Raw genomic sequence first — 26,172 nt, 5'->3', positions numbered from 1 at the left:
TTCATACATTATGCCCAGGGGTACTCAGTGGTACATGGACCAAGTCTTTCTGTGGGGTGTCTTAAATTTAAACATCATTGAGGGCATGGATGGCATTGGATTGTGGTGATTTGTGTGTGTTCTTTTTGACTATTTGGGGCGTTGTTGGGGCCTGGCCATGTGGGTGGGGGCCATTTTGAGTCCTGGTACAGGCAGGGCCTGGCCATGTGGTGGGGGTCAAGGGGCCATTTTGAAGCCAGGCAGTGTGCTCAGGCCTGCACCCAGTTTGCCTTGCTTTCAACCATTATGCCCAGGGGTACTCAGTGGTGCATGGACCTAGTCTTTTTGTGCGGTGTCTTGAATTTAAACATCATTGAGGGAATGGATGGCATTGGATTGTGATGATTTTTGTGTGTTTTTCGACTTTTTGGGTGCTGTTGGGGCCTGGTCATGTGGGTGGGGGCAATTTTGAGGCCTTGTCCAGGCACGGCAGGCCATATGGTGGGGGTCAAGGGGCCATTTTGAAGCCAGGCAATGTGCTCAGGCCTGCATCCAGTTTGCCTTGCTTTCAACCATTACGCCCAGGGGTACTCAGTGGTGCATGGACCTAGTCTTTCTGTGGGGTGTCTTGAATGTAAACATCATTGAGGGCATGGATGGCATTGGATTGTTGGGATTTTTGTGTGTTTTTCGACTTTGTGGGGTGTTTTTGGGGCCTGGCCATGTGGTTGGGGCCTTTTGAGGCCAGGTCCAGGCAGGGCCTGGCGATGTGGCTGGGGTACAAGGGGCCATTTTGAAGCCAGGCAGTGCACTTTGAGCCATAGGCCTGCACCCAGCCTGCCCTGCTTTCACCTATTATGCCCAGGGGCAGTGAGTGGTGCATGGACCAAGGCTTTCTGTTGGGCCTCTTGAAATTAAGCATCATTGAGGGCATGGATGGCATTGGATTGTGGTGATTTCTGTGTGCTTTTTGACTTTTTGGGGTGTTGTTGGGACCTGGCCATGGGGGTGGGGGCCATTTTGAGGCCTGGTCCAGGCAGGGCCTGGCCATGTGGCTGGGGGACAAGGGGCCATTTTGAAGCTAGGCATTGTGCTTTGAGCCATAGGCCTGAACCCAGCCTTCCCTGCTTTCACCCATTATGCCCAGGGGTAGTGAGTGGTGCATGGACCAATGCTTTGTGTGGAGCCTCTTGAATTTAAACATCATTGAGGGCATGGATGGCATTGGATTGTGGTAATTTCTGTGTGCTTTTCGACTTTTTAGGGTGTTGGGGCCTGGCCATGTGGGTGGGGGCCATTTTGAGACCTGGTCCAGGCAGGGCCTGGCCCTGTGGCTGGGGGACAAGGGGCCATTTTAAAACTAGGCACTGTGCTTTGAGCCATAGGCCTGCACCCAGCCTGCCCTGCTTTCACCCATTATACCCAGGGGTAGTGAGTGGTGCATGGGCCAAGGCGTTGTGTGGGGCCTCTTGAATTTAAGCATCATTGATGGCTTGGATGGCATTGGATTGTGTTGATTTTTGTGTGTTTTTTTACTTTTTCTGGTGTTTAACTGATGTTCCTCAGGCTTCCTTTGCTTTTAGGTGCACAAGAGAACCACCAGTGCCAGGAAGAAGTCCTGCAGCGGTGTGTGCAGCACAAAGTCACGTGACGTCACATGTGGCAACAGACAACTCTACAACTTGTGCAACTGCGGCCTGCTGTTCTGACATCTGAAGAAGATGGGCCCAAAGAAAGGTGGAGCAGAAGAAGAAAGTGGTGCCACTTACCAAGGAGACTGGTATGCCCAAAGACACTTTTTTTGGGGAGAAAAAAACAATGCCTGCAGCAGCGGGGTCCGCCAGGGACCAAGCTGGGAGCAGCACCTCCACTTCATTGGGCTCAGTGCCACCACACCAAGTTAGGTCCAAGTCCATGAGTGCTGCAGAGACAGCCACTTTGGTTCTTCAATCACCATCGACCAGTGATGTTGGCTCATCGCAAGAAAGTAGCACCCAATCAACGCAGGGTGTAACTCAGCTGACAAGTGTTCAACAACCACAGCCGCAACAACAACCACAGGTGCAACTAGTAAAAGCGCAAGTACATGCACAAGGAGAGGCGCAAGTACATGCGCAAGGAGAGGTGCAAGTAGAGGCGCAAGGAGAGGCGCAAATAGCGGCGCAAGTAGAGGCGCAAGGAGAGGCGCAAGGAGAGGCGCAACTAGAGGTGCATGGAGCGGCACAACTGCCCACAATGCTTGTTCCTCCAGAAGCAGGGGCAGATCAGGAAATCAAGATTCAAGCGGAGGTATAATCCGAGGAAGCCACTCCTCCTGAGGATGATCCATTGTCTTCCAGGTCCCCAGCAAGAAAAAGGTCAAGGAGGTCCATTACAAGTTCTTCTTCAAGCCCCCTTCCTTCTGATGACCTTGATCTTGATTGGAATCCAGCAATGCAGTCTGAGAGGGAGGCACGCCAGGAGCCGACAGAGGTAGCTAAGCCTAAAAGGAAGGTTCTCGCAAGGCTTTCACTTATGGCTGATGATGACGACGCGCAAGAAGTGGTGTATGCTGCTGATGAACAGTCTGACGATGACCCAGTCATCACAGACGTCACTTCAGCCCCAGCGGGCATGCAGCAGACAGACATTTTTAACCTATCCCGAATTGCTGCTGAGCGGGATGTGGGCGGCATGGCACTGGTACCACCGCCAACGCATTTAACTACTACACCAACATGACATACAGCTTCCATCCAGTTCGACCTCCATTACTTCAAGTAGTGGTGCTGTAAGTGCACAACAGAGTCAAATTCAGCCACGCCCATCCTCCACTTCATCTGGCATTGAAACTGAAAGTAGCACCTCCACCACCAGCAGACATTTCCAGTCCCCAGTTTGGGACTTCTTTAGTGTTAGCCAAAAGGGGGAAAACATGGTCGTTTGTTCGATTTGTAGAACTGTAGTTAGTAGGGGTAAGCTTGGTAGCAACTATGGTACCAGAGGCCAGAAAGGTCATCTCCAAAAATACCACACTCTCATTTGGGAGGCGCACCTAAGGAAGATCCTGGGAGCCAAAAGTACAACAAATCCAAATGTATCTATTCATATTGCATCTGATGATGACCAGGGGCTATTCATGCAGGGGGGAAGTGAAGAAGCAACAGAGATTTTTTTGGTACACCCAGTACCCCTGGCAGCAGCACTGCAGTGGTAGCGCCCACACCAGCTACCCCTGCAACATTTATGAGGCACACTAAGAGTCTGGGAGAGACACCAATGCGAAAAAGTACATCAATGAGCCTAACTGGTTTGAAGAAGTCTGCATCATCATCATCACGTAAAACGGTCCAGACCACCATTAGCAGAATGTTTTGGTCGGATGCTCCATTTGAACGCAACCACCCAACGGTACGTCTGTATAACGCAAAGCTGGCTAAAATGCTAGCGATGGACCTTCTACCTTTTTCTTTCGTGGAAGGGGTGGATGTTCTAGAATTTGTGGCAACAGTCGTCCTAAATGGAAGGTTCCTAGCTGGTCCTATTTTGCCAGGGTTACTGTTCCATCACTACATAAAGATGTGCTGGAGGTGATTGGTGCAGCTATTGAGAAGAGTGCTCTTCACACTATCCACCTGACAACAGACATGTGGACCAGTTGCCAAGCCCTTGATTACATGTGCATCACTGCACACTGGGTCTCTTTTGCAGGGGTTAAAGACAAGTTAAAAGTAGATGTTAACACGGACACAGTTTTTCAAGCTACTCGAAAACATGCAACAATAGCCATGTTTGCCATGAAAAAAACTCATACTGCACCTAACCTTTTGGAGGAGTTTGATAGGAATGTCAATGAATGGCTGCATCCAAGAAATCGCAAAATTGGTTATGTTTCAACGGACAATGGCAGTAATATAGTTAAGGCCATGCATGATCGTAACTGCTTCACAGTGCCGTGTTTGGCGCACAATATTAGCATTGTGGTGCAAGATTTCTTGAAAAAGAAAACACAGTCAGCCAGTTACTGCCACCTGAATCTGTACACATTTCAGCCATTCTTTTAAGGCCCGGAAGCAGCTGAGGAGCATTCAACATGAACGTAGACTGGCAGTCAAAGGACTCATCCAGGAGGTGGCAACACATTGTAACTCAACCTTTTACATGCTTGAGCGTCTGTCTGAGCAGTGGGGAGTAATAAATGAGTATGTCTATAAACTGGGTTCTACTATGAAAGACATGAGGCTAGAGTTGGAGGAATGGAAGCTAGTTGCAAGCCTGACAGACATGTTTCGTTCTTTTGAGGTCTTCACTCGTGAAGTCAGCAGGGAGGACTGTTCTTTGGGCAAAGCTATCCCATTGTTGCGCATGCTAGAGCACCAACTGAAGGCAGTGTCTTCAATGTTCAGAGATGATGCTGAAAAGCAAGACGCATGACAGTTGGCGGAGAGGTTAATAAGCCGCCTAGTTGCCAATGAAAGGCTTCAAAACATACATACAGAACAACATTACATGTGTGCCACTATTCTGGATCCACGGTTCAAAAAGTGGCCAGCAAAGCATTCATTCCTTTTGATGAAGCAGATATTTCAAAGTACAACCATTGGCTAGCTGTGTCAGCCACTCAGTTCGAAAAAGAGCGGCAGAAAATTGAAGGAGCCGGCAGAAGTATAACTGAATCAGCAGGCCCTCCGATGTCAAGTTCCACTTCTGAATCTGTGGTAGAAGGGAGTCACTTTCCCTCACAGCTGTTAACGACACCAGTAACCGTATCATCATTCTCACCTGCACCAGGCCCAGCCATAATATTGTCGGAAGCGGATTGGCTAACTCATCGAGCGTTTGCTCGTTCCAATGATACAAAGGCCACAGATGATACGCAAAGTGGAGCAACCTTGGAGAACCTTCAGTCGATGGTGCAGGCCTATCTGGATGACACAACAGAGGTCTTTGTTAATCAGAACCCATTGCTGTATTGGTATAAGAAAAGGGCTCCATGGCCACTGTCACCAACCTGTCTCTAAATTATTTGACTTGCCCGCTCGCAAGCGTGTCTTCTGAACGTGTTTTCAGTGCTGCTAGTGCCATTGTAACGTCAAAAAGGACCCGCCTCTCGCCCAAAAATGTGGAGTTAACATTGATCAAGATGATTCAGCAATTCATACCACCAGATTACAAAATACTAGAATGCACGCAGGAAGAAGAGGACACTGACTTAGGTGACGGAATTTCTTCTCTGTTACCTGACCTACTCCCGTCTCAATTCATAGAGTTTGAGGACGAGCTCTATTTCCCTGACACCGAGGCCTGAAAATGACTTCCTTTTTTTCATCCTTATTCACTTTTATTCCTGTGTGTCTTTCTTTGTTTTGAAACTTTTACCACAATAAAACTCTAATCCCCTAATCACAACAAGTCCATGAGCAGCACTGTCTTTATCTTCTTTCCTTATTGATTTGAAGGTGCTGCAGTCTGCATTCCTGAGGTTCACAAGTTCACAACTCAATCATGCTCCTCTATCCTCCTCCTCCAGACTCCCCCTATCCCTTTCCCTCAAGGCAGATGGCTGGATTATGCTGAATAAAGAAACTTTGTCTTCGTACTCGTAGATGAGTCCCCTCAAGTGGGACTGGAATTACTGACTACATGCTTGCTGATTGCTGACAATTATTTCTGAAATTGATTGACAGGAGAGACTGCCCTGTGGTCCCGCACTTTCAGAAGAAGATGCGTTCAAAAAGTGGAACAGGTAATGAATCATGATGAGAAGAAGTTGACATGCAGTGGACATCAATGGCTTTCTGGCTCTGATGAAAGCAATTGCTGTTTGTTTGTTGTGCATGAAATGAATCATATGTCTTCTGTTACTATTTAATCTTTTACACACTAAATGTAACTCAAGTCTACTCTGCTTTTTTTTACCTTGTTTAATTCAAATTGTACTTCAACTGCAGGGGCCACTACGTTGCATTTTCCAATATGCAAAATGTCCTTGGACTTACTGTTTGCCAATATACCATGATGATTGATTAAATATGATATCTTTTTTCTTTACAGTCACTCACTGGGATGGATGGATCATCAGCGTCAGTTTAGGGAAGAACTATGGCCAATTTGTGAGTGTCAAACAGGTAAAACAGTCTACAACAACTACTACAGCAGAACTACATGTCTGTCTAGTCGTGGTATGGAGTGGTCGAGGCAGTTTAGTGTTGTCATGCCAGGCAGATTACAGAGTACAGCAGTTCATGTAAAATTGGGGCTATGTGGCTTGCTGCATACAATTAGATATGCTTGGTCTGCCTGTGTCAAAGAGCCTAGGTATGCTACATCAGGTTGCTTCACTCAGTGGTGCCTGACTTGACCGTCTGCATGGCCCTGCCGCAAGCATGGGCCAAAAATCTGTTACGCTCAAGAGTTTGTGAAATTTCGGCAATTTCGCAAGATTCTCAGATTGTGAATTTGCCGCTGAAAAAAAGTACATTTCACGGGCAGAATGTATTTTTGCTTTTGGCCCATGCTTGGGGCCATGCAGACGGTCAAGGCAGGCACCACTGAGTGAAGCAACCTGGTGCAGCATACCTAGGCTCTTATGCACAGACAGACAAAGCATATCTAGGGTTTAGGGTTCAGTGCAGTTTACTAGGGTTTTTGGGTTTAATTAATAATTTGGTAGGGTTCCCGGAGTCTAGGGCTCAGGGCCCGATGCAGGCTCGTTCATAATAATGTTGGCAAGGTTTTAGGGGGGTTTGGCGTTTTTTCCAGAATTGGACGAATTGTGGCCTTTTTTGGTGTTTTGCGGGCACGTGTGTTTGGGTGAAACAGTCGTACACCTTACAGTGGATCAATTTTGTTCTGCCTTTCTCAGATTCTTGGCAATCACTGGAACAAGTGTCCTGGTAAGTTTCAAGAGGATCGAAGTAGTGGAAGTGCTGAAAACAGCACTTTTTTGTCAAGGCACGATTTCCAATGTGTTGGGGACAGCAATATTGCATGTTTTTAAGGGGGCTGCTTGGGGGGGGGTATAGATGTTTAGGGGTGGGTTAAGGGGTCTGGGAGCTCTGCTGGGAAGGTTTAATTTTGATTGCAAGTGGTTTGAGGAAAATCCATGGTGGAACAGGGGGGTTTGGCCCTAGTTGCGACAGCGTTTTGGCACAATTTAAACTGAGGCTTAGCAACATTGCATGTTTTTGGAGGGCTGTTTGGTGGTGTTCTCCATTTCTGGGGGTGGGTTGAGGGGTCTGGGGGTACTGCTGGGAAGGTCTAATTTTGATTGCAAGTGGTTTGAAGAAAATCCATTGTGGGAAAGAGGGGTTTGGGCCTAGCTGCAGAGTGTGTTTTGGAGCGATTTAAACTTAGGCCTCTGGAGATTCTAATTGTTGCATTTCTATGATGGCCTGTTTGGGGGGGTTCTACATTTTTGGGGCTGGGTCGAGGGGTCTGGGAGCACTGCTGGGAGGTCTAATATTGAATGCAAGTTGTTTGGAGAAAATCCATGGTGAAAAGTTGTTGTTTTTTGGGACTCCTGCATCTTTTAGGGGGTCTGTTTGGGGGTGTTCTCCATTTCTGGGGTGGGTTGAAGGGTCTGTGGGCATTGCTGGGAAGGTCTAATTTTGATTGCAAGTGGTTTGAAGAAAATCCATGGTGGAAATGGGGGGTTAGGGCCTAGCTGCAGAGCGCATTTGGAGCGATTTTCAGGTAGGGTTCTAGATTTTCCAAGTGTGGCATTTTCCATTTTTGCTTTTGGCCTGTTTGGGAGTGTTCTACTTTGTTGGGGATGGGCTAAGGGGTCTGGGGGCACTGCTGGGTAGGTCTAATATTGGATGCAAGTGATTTGGGGAAAATCCATGGTGAAAAAGGTTTTCTTTTTTAGCTCACTTGCGTGTTTTTGGGGGGCTGTTTGGGGGGTTCTAGGTTTTTGGGGGTGGGTTGGGGGGTCTGGGAGCACTACTGGGAAGGTCTCATTTTGAGGTTTGAAGAAAATCCATGATGGAAAAGGGGGATTAGGCCTAGCTGCAGAGCCGGTTTGGTGCGATTTTCAGGTAGGCCTCTGTAGATTTTCTAAGTGTGGCATTTTCCATTTTTGCTTTTGGCCTGTTTGGGGGTGTTCTCCTTTTTTGGGTGGGTTGAGAGGTCTCGGGGCACTGCCTGGATGGTCTTATATTGGATGCAAGTGGTTTGGAGAAAATCCATGGTGAAAAAGTTTTTCTTTTTTAGCTCACTTGTGTGTTTTTGGGGCACTGTTTGGAGGTGTTCTCCATTTCTGGGGGTGGGTCGAGGGGTCTGGAAGCACTGCTGGGAAGGTCTTATTTTGATTGCAAGTGGTTTGAAGAAAATCCATGGTGGAAAAGGGGGCTTGGGCCTAGTTACAGAGCGCGTTTGGCACGATTTAAAGGTAGGCCTCGCTGAGGATAGCACTCCTGCGTGTTTGTGGGGGGCTGTTTTGGGGTGTTCTCCATTTCTGGGGGTTGGTCGAGAGGTCTGGGAGCACAGCTGGGAAGGTCTAATTTTGATTGCAAGTGGTTTGGAGAAAATCCATGGTGGAAAAGGGGTGTTTTTGGTTTGGGCCTAGTTTCAGAGTGCGATTGGCACGATTAACATCATCCTCGAAAAGGAGACTCAGGGTACGCACTTGCGAAATGATGCTTGTATGTAATACTGCCACCTCTGAAACTGAAAGTGTTATCTTTGCACTACACAGCGTACCTTATATTTTTTTCTCCGTGGTGTTTTAATATCACTTCCTGTTTTTCCATCAACAATTACAGGCTTTTACCCTGTGCCATGGAATAAACGATTAACTCCGGCTTACCATTACTGATCCGCAATTCTGCATCAGGCAGGCAGTGGACAGTATGTCTGGTGACCAAGATTGATCGAAGGAGCGTCAGATGGAATGGAGTAGTACCACGAATAACAGGAATGGCTGGATGCATGTAACTTCACAAATTCAACAGGACAACTACAACATACAGTTACAGTATCCTTTTCACTTCTCCTTATCTTTTAAATGTTATTCTTGTGAACTTGAACATCTACGAGTGAGACTCTGTGCGTTTGTTTGGTCTCTGCTTCAAATTCATCCCTCCAGCTATTTCATAAGTTGCTTTGCTATTTTTAAAACTAATTTAATGTACTAATAAGTGTTTATTCTCTCTGAGGGCAGAGAGGCAAGTGAAATTGCGTAATTGCTACAGCCCTGTACTGTCAAATTGTTTCTTCACAGTTACTACTAGTAAGTTGTAGTTAGTACTAATTTTCAGTAACCTAACCATCCATTTAGCAAACAATTTCATGCATGCAGTAGTGAACTTCCTTTATGTCCCTTAAAAGATTTATGGATATCTTCGAATCCAAAGATTTGTTTTTCCTTATTTATTGTTTGTCCATGCTGTGTTTTTTTTCCTCTGTCCACAAAACTTTCCCAAAACCCCCCATTCTCATCCAATTTTCAAACCCTAAACCTCTTCCCCCGGGCTGTGTGGTTTTTTCATTGAGGTGTGACTAAATGACATACAACTAGAAAAAGTATCTGGGGGTCTAGAGAGAGATTACGAGTCTTACTATGGAGACATCAAAAGAAATATTATGTGATGAACAAAGTGATGTGACTATGTGTCATGCTGCACGCAAATTCCCATATTTGGAAAAAGTGCCCATCAGCTCCCACCTGGTGCCGCCCTACATCATTTGGGCTCTCCTTACCCAGGAGAAAGGGCAGTATGTCTATCAGTGTAGTATTAATAGATCAACTTCTGAAAAAATCCAAAGTTGTGCCGGTAGGACTGTTAGATTGTCTATTATGGGTAGCTGAATTACAGTGCCACATTAAATACATGAAAATAGTGCAATGTTAAAATTAGGTAATTATTGAGTGGATAGAAAAATATTTTTTTAGATTTCCTCAAAACTCCTAATATTAAAATGTGAATAAACAAACAGATTTAACATAATATATGTCAATCAGTAGGGTCAACATGTTTCAGCAAAAGTGACTCTAAATATGTCACTGCTTTCTTCAGGACCTATATGTAAATGGCTACTGTATTAGAAAAGGAAAAATATCACCTGTATATTTTTCATGAATTCATTCAATCTTCTCCACTGTGATTGGGGAAAAGAAAACATATACACATACAAATGAGAAACATAGTAGAAACGTAGAAAGGCAATTGCAAGTTGTTTTGCCACATATTAGATACTTGATTTGATCTATACGAGATTGATCACAATATCACCATATGCTCACAACTGAATTTCTAGTCACCTTACCTAAATTTTGTAGGAGGAATAGCATCACCCCACCTGGCTGCTGCTCAGGTAAGAGGAGCACTGCTCTAGTAAAAAACACAAAACATGACACTTGAACTCACACCAAAAGGCCCCGTGTCTTTCACAGACCCAATTCATTAATTACATTTACTTCGCTTCTCGTGTTCAAGTGAAACACAAGTCAGCCTCATGTGGTGCTGATGTCACAGAAAAGATTATTGCATAAAGACGCTTTTTGTTTTAAAGCAAGTCAATGTTGTCTATTACTTGTAATGATACCTGAAAGCGCGGAACTCCGGGTTTGTTCTGACACTTATCCACGATTATCCAGGTGACAATCGGCCAAAATAAATGCTCAATTGTATCGATATTCAGCGAGCAAATGTTTCGCTTTTGGCATTTAAAACAGCACGCTCTATCGGGTTCCCAGCCGGAAACGCCGAATATTATGGCATTGCGCACCAGTTGGTGAGTCACCATCGTTAACCTCTAGCGATGCTTTACAAGAGTAAGCGTCAGTTAGTTGTTTATATTGGGGTATAGAAAGCGCCGAGCATGCAAACATTATCGTTGCTTCGCCGGCCTTTCATGCTTTCAAGCTCAAATATAGTTGTAGTTAGCGAGCAAAAGTGTTTTGAGACAGTTATTTTTACACATTATATTGGGTTATTATCTGGAAGAACCGGATGCTTTGTTGTATTACGCGCTACTGCAACAGTTATCTAAGCACATTTCTTACTTTCCCCGATCGGAAACCCTGAATTTATTATGGTAGTGAGCGCTAGTCGGTCAGCATTGTTATTTGCTCACCTTCCCGTCGGTACACCAAGCGTCCCTCTGGGCAATCTGGGGGGGCGCCGGTGTCCTAGCAAAGCGCCATTTTGACCCTCCCGGTGTCATGTGACTCTTCAAGCACGTGACCTAGTGGACTACAAAATAAACCCAGAATCATGGGAAATGTAGTTTATTTTGAAAACAAGGGGTTATGTGTAGGTTTTTATAAAAAGTATAACTTCAAGGGCTACAAATAGGCATTGCAAGTACGGGAAAGGAGTTTATCTCGACATTGGGGACACTCCTTTGCGGCGCAATAGTGTTTGATTGGTGTAAACTCGTGGTGTAAAGGTTTAACTTCCCAAGAAGCGTGTATACAATTTCGTCCTGCATATTTGGCAACAAAGAATTTCATCTTGCTGTGTAACATAATAAATAAAGCTACCATATGGATAATGTTATAGACATGTAACTCTTAGCTAAAAGCTGAATTTCAGAAAAGAATTGTAAATTCAATACGTACACAGTGTGTATTGGCCACTCTGTATTGGATATGTCACTGAGATGTTTATAATGACATCCATGGGATATCTTCGTTTAAACCCATTTTGTCACTATTCAGACGATAGACCCACTTTTGTTCCCGTTTAAAGAGATAGTTTGATATATCCACAACATGTTCTGGTATTAGTGGTTGTTCCAGAACAGTCCATTAAAAATCATTTGGACCATGGTCTTTTTTCTAGGAAATGTGCCGTGAGTCTTGTAGCTTGTCTCCGACAGCAGATGGTACTCTTATGTTCTGATATTCTGACTTTAATGCGCCTAGTCGTCATGCCGACATTTGGCAGGGGCAAGTGATTAGATATATAAGGTTTTCACTGTTACAATTGGTAAACCTGCGTTGCTCCCATGCTCTGTTGGTGCCAATGCCGATAGTAGTTGATTTACAAGTCTGGGGACAAGCAGCGCAGATGCCGCAAGGGGGATGCAGGTGAATCCCAAAGTGTCCCTATCTGACGAGGTGATTTACTTTTAGGGCTGGTATGGACTAGTTTATCTTTGAGATTTTGTCCCCTTTTAAAAGCAAAGAGGGGTCATGCTATTTGGTCTCCCCCTGTATTAAGAATAGACAAATGTTTATGAACAATTTTTTGAAGTTCATTAGATCTTGTATTGAAAGTGTTGACAAATGTCAAGCGATCCATTTTCTCTTTCTCTTGTTGTGTTTCCAGCAACCCTTCGTGATTGTTGTTAGAGGAGCGTTTTTTCGACTGACGAACCACCGTATTGGGGTATCCTCTTTCCAGTAGTTGTTCTTCCGATTCGGAGGCATGTTTTACAAAGCTGGTTTTGTTTGAGCAATTTCGTTGGACTCGTAAAAACTGCCCAAACGGCAAATTATTCCTCAATGATCTAGGATGACAACTGTGATAGCTGAGAAGAGAATTCCGGGCCATTGGTTTTTTGTAGAGCTCTGAATGGAGCCCATCTGGTTTCACAGTGATCAAGAGATCTAAAAAGGGTAATTCAACTCTATTATGTTCAACTGTGAATTTCAAATACGGATTCTGAGCATTGAGCCACTGGTGGAAAAGCAAGAGATTATCCAAGGTTCCATGCCAAATTACTAAAATATCATCGATATAACGCTTCCAAGTACGAAGCGATTGATGAAATGGATTGTCAGATGTTAATACAATACTCTGCTTGAAATTGTGGACATATAAATTAGCCAAACTTGGCGCGAAAATACTGCCCATACTAGTTCCAGCAATCTGGAGATACAATGAGTCTTCAAATTTGAAATAGTTCTCTTTCATGGCTATCTCTGCCAGAGTCATAATGAAAGAGACAGGAGTGATAGTAGATGGTTTGCTCTCTTCAAGTAACTGTCTCACCACTTCCAAAGTTTCTGTTTGTGGGATTGAAGTATATAATGATTCCACATCAAAGGAAATTAAGATATTTGTGGATAGGTCAAATTCAATTTCAGGTAAAAGTCTCAGAACATCTGTCGTGTCTTTGAGGTACGTTGGCATCTTCCTGACCATTGGATTGAGAAAGTGGTCTACGAAAGTTGATAAAGGTTCGAGGAGAGAACCAATCCCTGAAATTATTGGTCGTCCTGGTGGTGGACGTTGAGGCTTGTGTTCCTTCGGCAAGGTATAAAAATAAGGTACCATTGGATTGCAGTTTCTCAAGTAAGCAGCCTCATTCAGGGTGATCCAGCCTTCACTGACACCTTCTTCAACTAAATTGCCTATGATGTTTTTAAGCCGTTCTGTAGGATCGATAGATAATAGAGTGTAAGACCTAGTGTCCTGTAGTTGGCGTAGCACTCGTCTCTAGAGGTGGTGCTATCCTGTAGAACGATAGCATCACCTTTATCAGCAGGTTTTATCGTGATCTTGTCATTTGATGTCAATGAGCGTAGTTCATCTTCTTCTTTCTTGGGTAAGTTCACAAATGAATTTTTCTTCGACTGGAAGAGTAAGGTTAAATCATTTTCAATTCCTTTCTCAAAAGCAATGACTTTAGCTGGTATCCCAGTGAGAGGAGGAATGAATGTTGATGGTTTCTTTAAACCTGTATTAGTTTTGGCTAAGTCTGGTGATTCTTCAGTTTTCTTAGCAAAGAAGAAGTGCAGTCTAATTTTTTAGAAAAATGTGGCCATTTTCATTCTGGCCAAAAAGGGGTCACCTTCTTGTGTTGTGATAAAAAACCCAATCCTCTATTAAGGAGAGCTTCTTCAGTTTCCGATATATTGTAGGAACTCAAGTTTATCACAAGACTGTCTCGTTGCTTGTCCCTGCCGCCTCCTGCAGCGGTTTCTTGCCATTCCTCAGATCCATCGTAGATGTTTGTGGAGGATTCGTCAATTGGACCCGTCGATTGAATCCCGGTCTTTTGCGACCTGTTGTTCCTCTTTGGCCATGTCCTAAAAAAGGCTGCATATTAGGATCATAATGGAATTGAGGAGGACCAAATTGTCCCATAGGTGGTTGAAAAGGAGGGGCTCCATACATCCAAGGGTTCGGCTGAAACCAGGGAGGAACTTGATTTTGATAGTTATTCCTCCAAAATCTCCCTTTACCTCTTCCTCTGTTTTTGTTAGCCTGAGTCCCTGCGCCTTAACTGTCTGAGTCACTAGACTGACCCTCCGAGCTGGAGGTCGCATAGGTTGATCCACCTTTCCATCCATTTCTGTTAAAGGGTGTTGGTACGTAAGACTCGCTGGTGTAAGGGTAAACTTTTTCGGTCGAAAACCTAGCGAGATCTTTCTTACATTTCTCCAGTTTGACAAAGAGGACGGATTCCTTGAACTCTTTGTTTTGTTTATTACTGTCATCTTGATTGGTCTTGAAACTCGTGCCCTTGAGGGTAGTTCTAATCTGACCTTCTAAAACTTGAATTTCAATTATTATCTTGTCAGCTACCCTTTTGGCAGTTTTTATTATTAGGACTAGCCAGTCCCGTGTGCATTTCCAGGCTACCATGGACCAATCTTTTAGGAAATCCTTATCCTCTAAAAAGAGCCTGGGGGTATTGGTAACGATTAGGCCAGTTGGTGCGCAATTGCCACGGAGGTATTCAGCCATCGTTATTCCGTGGACTATAGTTCTTGAATGGCTTTTTTTAACATTAGAACTTTAGCCCAGCCTTCTATGTTGGTGCTAACTGCCACCGGTAGATGTTCTAGGAGGCTAGGATTCTCATTGAGGATAGACTGGATTTCCTCCTCTTCAAAAGCTAGGCCTAAGTTTGTGGCCATGGTTGGAAATGAATTGCGAGAGTGTCCGACAACGCGACAAACACTAAGGGTGAATACAAAGTCAACTCTGTGAAAACGATCTAGGCGTAGTAAATGGTAACAACTCACATACAATTAATTGATCTGGACCCGCAGCCACAGCTGCTCAGTAATTAGAAAAAAGAATGTTAGAGTGGGGTCCTAGGGCTATTTTAACGACCCAACAGACACATGCCCTGTTATCACCATACAACTAGAAAAAGTATCTGGGGGTCTAGAGAGAGACTACGAGTCTTACTATGGAGACATCAAAAGAAATGTTATGTGATGAACAAAGTGATGTGACTATGTGTCGTTCTGCACGCAAATTCCCAAATGACAACAATGAATTCCACACTTGCTGGGGAGAATAAGGTCAAAGCAACAGAAAAATCATTTGAATCTGATTTTCATGTGCGCCATCGTGGATTGATCATCAACAACATCGTCCTCTTACCCCCTTCGATGCTCATGACGAGCTCAGCTCGTCATGAGGCACAGTGGAGCTGTGCTGATGACGAGCTGAGCTCGTCATGAACTATGGGCTCTACAACAATTCAGCACCGGAGGAAAATATCTCTAGCAGCCAAGGTGTTACACGTGACGAATCGAAAACTTAATGCTTACGTTGCTGTGTCCTTTGCCTTAATACTATTTCTTATAGTAGCCATACTCCACTCAACTAGTACTAATATTTTTGAAAACTTTAGCACTGCTTAGGCTACAATTTATGTTACTGTTCTCTACCATACTATCTATTGTACTGTTTCTAATGCTACGCTCAGGCCACTCATTGTTTCATTTGCTTTTTTTTTCATATGCTGCTACTGCCAGTGTGTACTACTACTACTACCAGCACAACAATGATATTTCATCCATCCAGGATTAAAGTCAACACCCAACATTAATTGCCATTTGCCATGCAGTCAGCCCTGTGCCTAGCCCTATTCTCAAACACGAATCACAGGTAAGATGAGCATTTTGGGCAGGTAGAATAATGGCATGGGCTAGGATTCGGAGGAGAGGAGAGACTGACAGTAGTACTAGTAAAGTACTACTAGGGCAATTGAATTCACTAACTCTGTTAGGGGCACTTTTGTACATTTTTGGACGTTTAGATAATTCATGCTGGTAAGTTTGAAGAAACCAAACATACAGTAACCCCTGCCCACCACCACACAAAAAAATATGAACGCGTATAGTATGTTTAAGTATTTAAAATAAATGAATATATTTCCCCTAACAAAAATAAACTAACCCAACTCACCCCCGTCCATAACCCCAAACAAGGTCCAAATAATCTTTCCCTTTGCCCAACAGCCAATTCCCACCCCCCCCCAACAGTCTTTAAAAAAGGGGCAAGGGACAGTCACTTCCTCCAGCAATGTCCTGTAGACAGGTGGTCCCGCAGCTCTTTGCGGAGGTCCCGCAGCTCTTTGCGGAGGTCCTGCATCTGGCATTGTTGTTTCTCAGCCAAGCGCTCCAGGAAGTCCACTCTTTTTCCGAGGCAAAGCACACGTGTCATCCAGGCACTGGGGGGGGCAGCAGTTGTTTTTGCTGCTGTGCTGTGGCGGCGGGAGGCTGTCTGGCCACGGCACTGTTTAGCTGGAGGCTGCTGGCTTGTGGACCCGGGGGCACTGGAGGGGGATGCAGTAGTTGCCGCCTCCTCTTCCTGCTCCCGAGCCCACAGCCGGTGATATTCAGCACAAATGGCCTCCAGCTTACGGGCCCTGGCCCGGACAGCCATCTCCTTCCGGGTGAGCTTTTGTTGCGGAGCATCTATATGAAGAAAGAAGGAAAAATGCTATAGCCAATAGTCTTTAACATTAACTCAAAATAATTCATCAGAAAGTTGTCTCACAGTCAGTAACACTAGCAACTTGTAAGCACAGTATAACATTTTGGCATGTATCTTTCCGCCGTCTTTGTAGGCCTGTGACATTAGTGGGAGTTTCAGTAATTCTACTAGCAGCACTATGGACTCACTACTGTCAGAGACTACACCAGTCTTCTTCTTTTTTACTCTTGTTTTGCAAAAGAAATTACTTGTACGTAAACGTGTGGTAGCCTGGCCGGCAGCATAATGCCAGCTCACTAAGCTTGCACCCAAGAAAAACCTATATCCTGCCGATCACATGATAATTGCTTATATGAAGGATGGCTTTAGGTGCTTTGTGTTGATAGATTGAGTGAACAACAGCGATAGACCATCCATGACACAGCTGAAAGAAAATTATTAACATAGGGAGTGAGTGTGGTACCCATAATTGCCGGAGGAAGGGACTTTACTTGATATAATGTCAACTATACAATACATTGACAATATATGCTGTGCTTGCAAAGTAAACTACTGTATTGTTAGTCAAGGGAATATTTCTGAACAATCACAACTTCTAGTATTTGGATTTCCTCAGCTTTGCTACTCTGGCACGGACATGCTGTTCAAAGTAACACTCTTCATCCACTGAGCGTCTGCTCTACTACATACACCTCTGCTATCTATGAGGAAGAAGAAGATACCATCCAGGCTCCCAAAGTAAATGTCTAACATTCTTCTTAATGTCTCAACTGTACCAAGTTTACTTTTTCTCAACAACCAACTAACACCCTTTTCATTTTATTTGGTAAACCACCGTCTTGACTTGCATTTGAGTTTGACCCAAATGATATATTGCAATGCACACCACACATGCATTTTCTCTGATTCACCCACACAGGCAGACATCTTTTCTTTCTCCTCCAACCATCCTTGCTTCAAGCAGCCACGCATGGGATTCCTTCCTATCAGCCACCTCTGCCTGCATTCAAAAACACGTATCGTTCTTTACAGTCACAAATGTTACGACTCGCTCGCCCTTCCTTTCGCCCTTCTTTCCCTTTTCGTTCTTTCGTGACTTGGCTTCACGATAAAAGTTTCCCAGCTGAGTTGAAGTCATAGAGGGGGCTATTGCTTACCCGAGAACTACCGCCGCTAATGCTATGGCTAAGTCAAGGTTGACTGTCTTCTCCGTGATTGGCAAAAATGTAGTTCTAAATTAGTAACTGTTCTTTACAGTACAGTATACTTGCACTAGTGTACTGTCTACTGTACAGTATCATACACTCCTTTGCGAGCCTACTCAAAAATGTCAATAAGTAAGGAGTATAATAACTTACCACCATCCGCCGCCGCTGAGCCTTCCCCCCAACTCCTCCTGGTGGCACTTGTTGTGGCGCCGCCGCATCACCTGGAGTGGACCCCTCCGCAGTGCTGTCCCCGGCACTGGTGTTAGGTGCTGCATCCAATGTTGTGACGTCTAGAAAAACCTTGTCATATTTTCAGATGCCATGCACCACCCCCTATGTCGTCTCGTAATGAAAGAAAATTTTAATACATAACCAATTTTTAATTATTGGGAATGAAAAAAGTGACGGTTTTGGGGAGAGTGATAACCTTTTATATGGTTAGCCATTAAATGCTACACTTTTTGGCACAACTGATGAATGCTTGCTTTTTAACGTGCACCATTTTTATAATTACAGACAGAAGATTCCATTGCCCTTCTGCCAACAGGACAATTCACCACCTACTCCTCATCACCAGCAGTACTTTAAATACTTTAAAGAAGGTGGGGGCTCCCGCACAGTTATTCTAATAATTTGATGTGCTAAGTTATATTGATTCAAGGAAATGTTGTTTAAACTTTAACGTCATCTATCTCATCACCAGTGCTCGCTCGCACTACTGCGCTATTAAAAATGAAGAAATAGTTTTTTTATTTCTTATTTGAAAATAAAACTTTAAAACTAACAAAAACTGTGTGTTTTTTGTTCACGAATGAGTGAGCGGAAGTGTTTGAACTTTGAACTACTGCACTGTGCATGCATGTTTCTGTGACTCTGATAGGTCGGGACTCAGCTGCAGTCTTCTTCTGTTCTTCTGGGTCATAACATAATCATTGGTCAGACACCCTAGATAGTCGGTCAGGGGATTGAGGGTTCAACTTCTGTTTGGACTGAGGTATGTGGAAAGTCGAACTGCACCTATCATCAACAATGTCCTATTTCTCTTGTCCATACTTCTGTATGTGCAGAATCTTCCCTGAAACACTAGCAGTATGGTATGTGCTCCTATCAAATCAAAAAACTACTAGCTTATTCTTGTTGGACACATTGACATTTTGTTGTTGGAAATTGTCAAAACACTTACTTTAAGAAGACTGGAATAGCCAGCAAGGGCAACCCAGAGGACTGCACTTAGTGCCTGGATCAGAGTTTTGTTTAACACCGTTTGCCGACTGGGCAAGGTTAGCTACCTACACAGACCGACTCATAATAATAGTAAATAATAGTAGTAGCACAGAGAGTGATGGTAGAGGTAGGATAAGAATGTAGAAACAGTCTACAAGAAGATCAAAGACTATTTTGTAAAAAATAGAATTAGGAAATAATTTTGAATGAATAGGACCTGTAAAAGTTAGGGAAGTATAATTATAACAACAGAACAACTTACTGGGGCCAGCAGAAGAGCCTGCAGAGGACCGTTCCTGCCCTTCTTGTTCCACCGGAGTTTCAGTCTTCTTGCCCCTGGGAGGTGCTGATGATCATGAAATAAACACAAACATGGATGATTGTTTTTTGAAATATTTGATTTCTTTGACCACAATCTAAAATTATCTTGGGGAAACAAATTACCAACAATTGTACTACATGTATTGGTTGACTTTTCTGATTTGGTCAACTAGGATAGATAGTAAAGTATTGCCGGATTCGCAGACCGTCTACTTGGAAAGTTATGTAAATCACTAACTAAACCAACAACAAAAAGGTTCTACTACGACTGCCAGCACTCAACAGCACGCGACCTGACAGACACAGTCCGTCATCATGATTGCAGACCACTAAAAAAATGTCCTACTACTAAATAACAAGTCATAATATACTCAACATATCAATCCACCACTATCTCTTCTTACTGGGAGCAGGAGTACAAAGGAAAGACTTGAGTCTCTAGTCTCTCTAGCATTATGCAGTTCTGCTCTCAAATAAACACAAAGTTGCAAACAAGTAAGCATAGTAGCAACACCACTGAGCAGGCAAGCACCTGCAATCACAGAAGCTATTTAAACGTTAATGTACCTGCAATGTAATCGAATCGGCAGCAAAAACATATATTAGCAATATAACACAGAGCAGAAGAAAACAAAATATTTATTAAATAGCTACTCACCAAGGCCAGGGATCTCCACACCTAGCAGGTGGAGCAAGTCCTGCTCGCGTTCAAGGAGGCCCGACCACCGGTGCATCGCTTGATGGTAGGTGCGCCGAAAAAAAAAAAGTAGTTTCAAAGTAACCAAAAGTAGAAAAAAAAAGTAGTTTTAAAGTAACCAAAAGTAGAAAAAAACCACAAAATATAGATGTAGAAAAAGAGAGGGATAGAAAATGAGTAAAAAAGATTAAAAAAACTTCAAACAAAGAAAGGATGGCAAAGTTCCAAGCTGCATACAAAAAGCATGCCCAGGACCATAGAAATGAATGAAAAACAAGATGGCTGCGACCATTGAGGACCGCGTGGGTAAGTTTGAGCGATATTTCTCCCCCGAAAACGCAAAAACGGACTTGAACACGTAATTGAGACCTACACGTAGAAATTGCACAACGCCAGCATGCAACTGGGGCCCGAAACCGAAAATACGCAACGCAAACACATGAAACAAGATGGCCACACCCATATACGACCGCATGGGTACGTTCGCGGTCATTGCGGTGAAAAAAAGCCCGCGAACACGCACAGCGCCCCGCAAACATGCAAAAAAGAAATCCGCAAATTCGCTCAAATTCGCGGTTTTTGCGGACTGCGAATTCGCGCATTTCGCCCATACTTAATGTTTTTGACGAGAAAAAAGCAAAACAATTGCTACCTCATCGAGTTTACGACTGTAAAATTGACCTGGAGCCCGGTGCTAATCTGCCCTGTAGCAGATTCTATGCGTTAACATAAAAGGAACATCAGCATTTAAAGGAATACTTAGATAAGTATTTGACTAACGGTTTTATACGACCATCTCAATCGCCGGTGTCCTCGCCCCTGTTTTTCGTACCGAAGAAAGAAGGAGATCTGAGATCCTGCATAGTTTATCGCGCCATAAATAAAAAGACTAAGACAAATCGTTATCCGCTCCCGCTCATCTCAGTCTTATTAGATCAAGTCAAAGGAGCACAAATTTATACAAAGTTGGACCTGAGAGGAGCTTACCATTTGATTAGAATGAGAAAGGGCGATAAGTGGAAAACCGCTTTCAGAACAAGATTTGGGTTATTTGAATACCAAGTGATGCCATATGGTCTTTGTAATGCTCCAGCGGCCTTTCAGCATTTTATCAATGATATCCTTAGAGAATTTTACAAAGGCTCAGTGAGAATCAGCTATTTGTAAAGCTGGCAAAGTGCGCTTTTAATGTCTCCAAGGTGGAATTTTAGGGGTACATTCTTTCACCAACTGGCATGAATATGGATGAGAAGAAGATCAAAGCAGTGATAGATTGGAAATCCCCTACAAGTGTGAAAGAGGTACAGAGTTTTATCAGATTCGCGAATTTCTACAAAAGGTTTATTAGTGAATTCTCGAGGAAGATATTACCTTCCACCAGACTGCTGGGGAAAGGAATTCGTTTCGAATGGACAGAAGAAGTTGAAGAAGCCTTTAACTTACTGAGGAAAGGATTTACTTCGGTGCCAGTACATTTACATGCGGATCCATCAGAACCGTTCTATGTGGAAACAGATGCTTATGATCAGGCAATTGGAGGAGTTTTGTCCCAACCGCACAAAGAAACAGGGCAATGGCATCCAGTTGCCTAAAGATCTCGGAAATGAACACCTGCAGAAGTAAACTATACAATACCCGAAAAAGAGCTATTGGCAATAAAGGATGCATTTAAAGAGTGGCAACATTACCTTATGGGAGCTAGACACCAGGTGACAGTTTTTACTGATCATCGGAACTTAAAGTTTTCGAAATCTGCTAAAACATTAACTCCCAGACAACTCAGATGGTAACTGTACTTTGCGGAATATAATTTCGTAATCACTTACCGGCCTGGAGCTCAGAATGGAAAGGCAGATGCCTTGTCCAGGTTGGGAGCTGATATCAGTGAGTCTCGAGATTAAAGTCAAGCAATAATACCAGATTCAAAGATAATTTGTACCACTACACCCATCGCTGTAAAAGAACAGATAGTTCAAACCATGGATCCGGAAGAGATGCAGAAATGGGTAGAGGAAGAACCCCATAGAGAAATTCAAAATCAACTACCTTATCATAAAGGTGCCCTGTACTTACCTACTAAAGAATTGCAAGATCAAGTAATGTATGAATACCATGACAATCTTCTAGCTGGACATAAAGGTGAATCCAAGACTGAGGAACTACTCAAAAGACATTACTGGTGGCCTCGAATGGGGACCTATATTGAGAACTATGTTAAGATGTGGAAAAGTCAGCCCATATGACAACCGATGCCCAGGCTGCTGGCTCAAAGCGCCTCTTAGTTCCCATTCTGAATAATTACCAAATAAAGAGACGGGCGCTGGAAGTGCTATTTCGAGTCAATTTTCGTCATACAGTACCCGTCAAGTTTCTATGTCAGTCCATCCTCCCAGTCGCTACGTTCTAAGGAGGAACAGTCATGTCTAAGTCTACGTCTTTAAAAAACTCATCAACATAAGGACTATGCTCATATTCTCTCCTTCCCTTCTCATTTGTCGCTCGATCATCGCTCTTCCATACTTCAGCCGACGTTCCGACGTAACCTGCAGAAGGGAGGAGAAAGAAGGGGGTGGGGGCAGCATTCAAACCACATCAGCATGCAGTAGTCCGAAAATGTTTTTACCTACCACATACTCGACCTATCTCCACGTAGTGCATTTCTCTACCATCTCGGCGTTTAAGCCCAGTGGGACCAGTAGTGTCAGATAGATAATCATCGATGATCTGCGTATCTACATGAGTCACTTGGTCGCGACCCCTTTAGGTTGAGTGCAAGGGTGGCGGTCAGGTGGCTTTTCTGTGGTGTCGTTTTAAGGGCGTCTAAAACACTTTTCCGGCTGCCTGTGACACATAATGTAGCTGCTAAATATCGGGCCCTTTTTTAACCTTCAGCCTTAATCATACTTATTCTTCGCTCACAGTAGTAACACATTCAAAACTCATTAATGCAACCGCTACAATTATACTTTCTTTCTCAAAATACCTTTAATAAAAAGTGTTGATGTACAAATACGGGCCTACAACCTAGTGGACCGGCCACGGAGCAGACTGGAACTGTACATAAGAGGAACGAAGTTGGTGGCCGTTCATTGCATAAAGTGCAGCAGTGCAATAAAATCGTATCGAACTTTCCTACAGGGCAAGCATGATGCATGTCAAGAATTCAGTTTTTCAATTAATTCATTAATTCATTATCCAAATGCTCACTCAGTGCCTACATTACACCAATTCATTGCTCCCAATCATAAATAGTACCCACCCTAAATCAGTTCATTGTCCCAACACATAATCAATATCTGTCTTACATCGCTTTCTTCTCTAAGCACATAATCCCTATCCATCTTATCGACTTTCATTGTCCAAAAAATGCACACATATCTCGGGGCATCAAGGTTTGAGCAATCCGAGTGAACAAGGAGTTTGAAAGTTTCGTTTTGTGTATCGGCGCCATTTTGGGCGAGGTCAGGCAGGTCCCAGTATAGTCAGAATGTCTCCAATGACTCGTGGTTGGACCAGAACCTCTTTTGGCAGTTCAAAAAGTTTTCGTAGTGGGGTGACAGACTAACAATATGAATCATCAGTCAAAAAGTGGGGAGGGAGGCAACAATCTTTTCCTACCGGGTCATTCTGGTGTTCCACCGGAACTGAACAAATCTGTATCTTTGCAGGATTTTAGTCATTTCCAAACTGAGGCTGGCGCCGGCAGGAGTGCGCCGACGTCTCGTGGCTCCATCGGAGGACAGGGCGGGGGGCGCCTCGTGGAGAGGTCGGCCCCCCGGGCTCTTTTAGAATCTTCAAGGTCGTGGAGTACAGGGCGTGTGCCCATCCCGGGCAAGGAAACCCGCTTTTTGATATGGACCCCTTCTTCAAGCAAGAGTGTTGGGGTGTCGCTGGAAGCCTCCACCTGGAGGGAGGAGGGGGAGGCTCGTTCGCGCCGCCTCCCCCTTCCAGCAACCCCGCGCCGTTCCTCGGCTCCAGCGCTTTGGTACAGCCATGCCAGGCAATGAAGATGGGGGGGGTCGGTGGCTGAGGCAAGACATCCCCCCCTTGACATGTGGCGGGACTACCTGCAACTGTCCAGGCGTTGCCGTGTGGCTGGACTACCTGTCACTCTCAGGCGTTGACATGTGGCGGGGCTACCTGCAATTATCCCGGGCCGAGTGCAGTTGCAGCCATTATTGCGCAAAGAAGCGCCGCCGTCCTCGCCTTGGCTTCGGCCTTCGATGAGAGCCGGATCAGGCGAGAGGGGGGGGGGGAGGTCGGTGGCTGAGGCAAGACATCCCCCCCCCGTGGCCTGCAGGGCAGCAGAAGAGGGGAAAAGGAGAGACCATTACGATTTTCGGGCCGTCCGCCCTACAGCCTCCCCTTCCAATGGCGGTCAGCCAGGCCCTGCTCTGCACGCGCTGAGGCCTCGCCTTCCGGATGGGCGTAACCGCGGGCCTGTTGCACGCCGGGAGCTTCCGGAATGGGGGTAGGTGTCTATGGATTTGTATCTATTTCATGTTACCGTTATTTGGGCGTGGTGGGCAATGAGGCAGACATGTTTGGGGCAGGAATAGGCAACGGAACCTAGCTACCTCGTGGCTGCCTTGGTGTCAAGCTTGTCTTCCCTCGCCATTTTTATGTTTCTTATTGCGGGTTATTTCTAACGTTTCTTATTTTATTTTTAGCGAAGTTGATAACTCATCAGTGGCCTACTGATTTCGCTCGACTCTTTTTCTTATATTTTTATGCCATAACCTATTATAAGCTATAGCGACTAGTCCACGCTTAATGAACATGTCCTTATTAGGTGTGCCCTCCAGTGGAGCTGGATGGTTCATCTCTAATAAGCGGTCCGGGCTAAACAGGCTACCAATCAGTGGGGAGAAGATAGGCATGACGGATTACAACGGGGACAAAAGTCTGCACTACCTATCTTATCACGGCGGGCAAAGACTAGATAGAATATTTCTATTCTCCGTTGTTTGCAGGCGGTGAATACCTCAAAAGAACCAATACCGAACAATCAATGTTCGGTCAATCAAACAATCAGTGGGGAGAATAAGTAGGTACGACGTGTTAAAGGTTTGCGTTACCTACCTTTTCGCTACCTACAAAGAGAGACCTTGTTCTTCCCTGTTTGTAGACAGAGAATCTCCAGACAATAATCCACGAACAACAGTTCGGGAAACAGTGGGGGAGGAAGATAGGCACGACGGATTACAACGGGGACAAAAGTCTGCGTTACCTATCCTTCACTGCTTGCAAAGGGAGAGCCTGTTGTTTCTCCGTTTGCAGACGGTGAATCTCCAGAGGTACCAACAAAAGAGTAATACTAGTATTATCCAAATCAAACAATCATTTCACAATTTGTCGCATTTACGTGACCTTACCCGGACCGGACCGCGTGGGCAGTTCTTCGCCTTCCTTCTTCCAGCGCCCGATCGTTCTCTTACTCCATGATTTTACCGCAGCAGTCCTGTGGGATCCCAGTCAGGACAATGGGTCACTCGAGAGAGGTCCGTTCAGAATCGGTGAAGTTCATTCAATCGGCAGCCGGACGAGGGCCCTCTCAAGGCAGGTATACTCCAATCTTTTAGATGTTCACCTCATCGTCTGGACCTCTCTTACTGGACCCTATGTCACTGATGGACCCCGCGTTGGGACGCCAATTGTGGAAAAGTCAGCCCATATGACAACCGATGCCCAGGCTGCTGGCTCAAAGCGCCTCTTAGTTCCCATTCTGAATAATTACCAAATAAAGAGACGGGCGCTGGAAGCAGGAATCACAAGAACAGGATTTATTACTCATGAGGAGAGCCTGTCATTTCCGACACGAAACAAGGTGTCATCGGGAGGTGCTCTAACAAGTGAGCTGAGACATCGTCTTTTATACCTTACAAAACACTTAGCATTACAATCACGACATTGTGAAACACGGGAAAGACATCCCCATAATCCTTGTGTCAATCCTACCCCACATATGTTCACAATAGAGACCCTTGACCTGCTGATAAGAGGGGAGGGTAATCACGCAGCTGAGTGTTCCGCCAATTTTTAGGATGTGTGCGCCTGATCGTAGCCCAGGGGGTGGGGTGGCCAGGATCAATAGTGGGTCCTTTGAAGAGGAGTGACTCCATACAATAAG

Source organism: Lissotriton vulgaris, chromosome 1_1 (assembly GCF_964263255.1).
Source record: "Lissotriton vulgaris chromosome 1_1, aLisVul1.2, whole genome shotgun sequence".
NCBI classification, from domain to species: Eukaryota; Metazoa; Chordata; class Amphibia; order Caudata; family Salamandridae; genus Lissotriton; species Lissotriton vulgaris.
Note: the sequence above shows the minus strand (reverse complement) of the source record.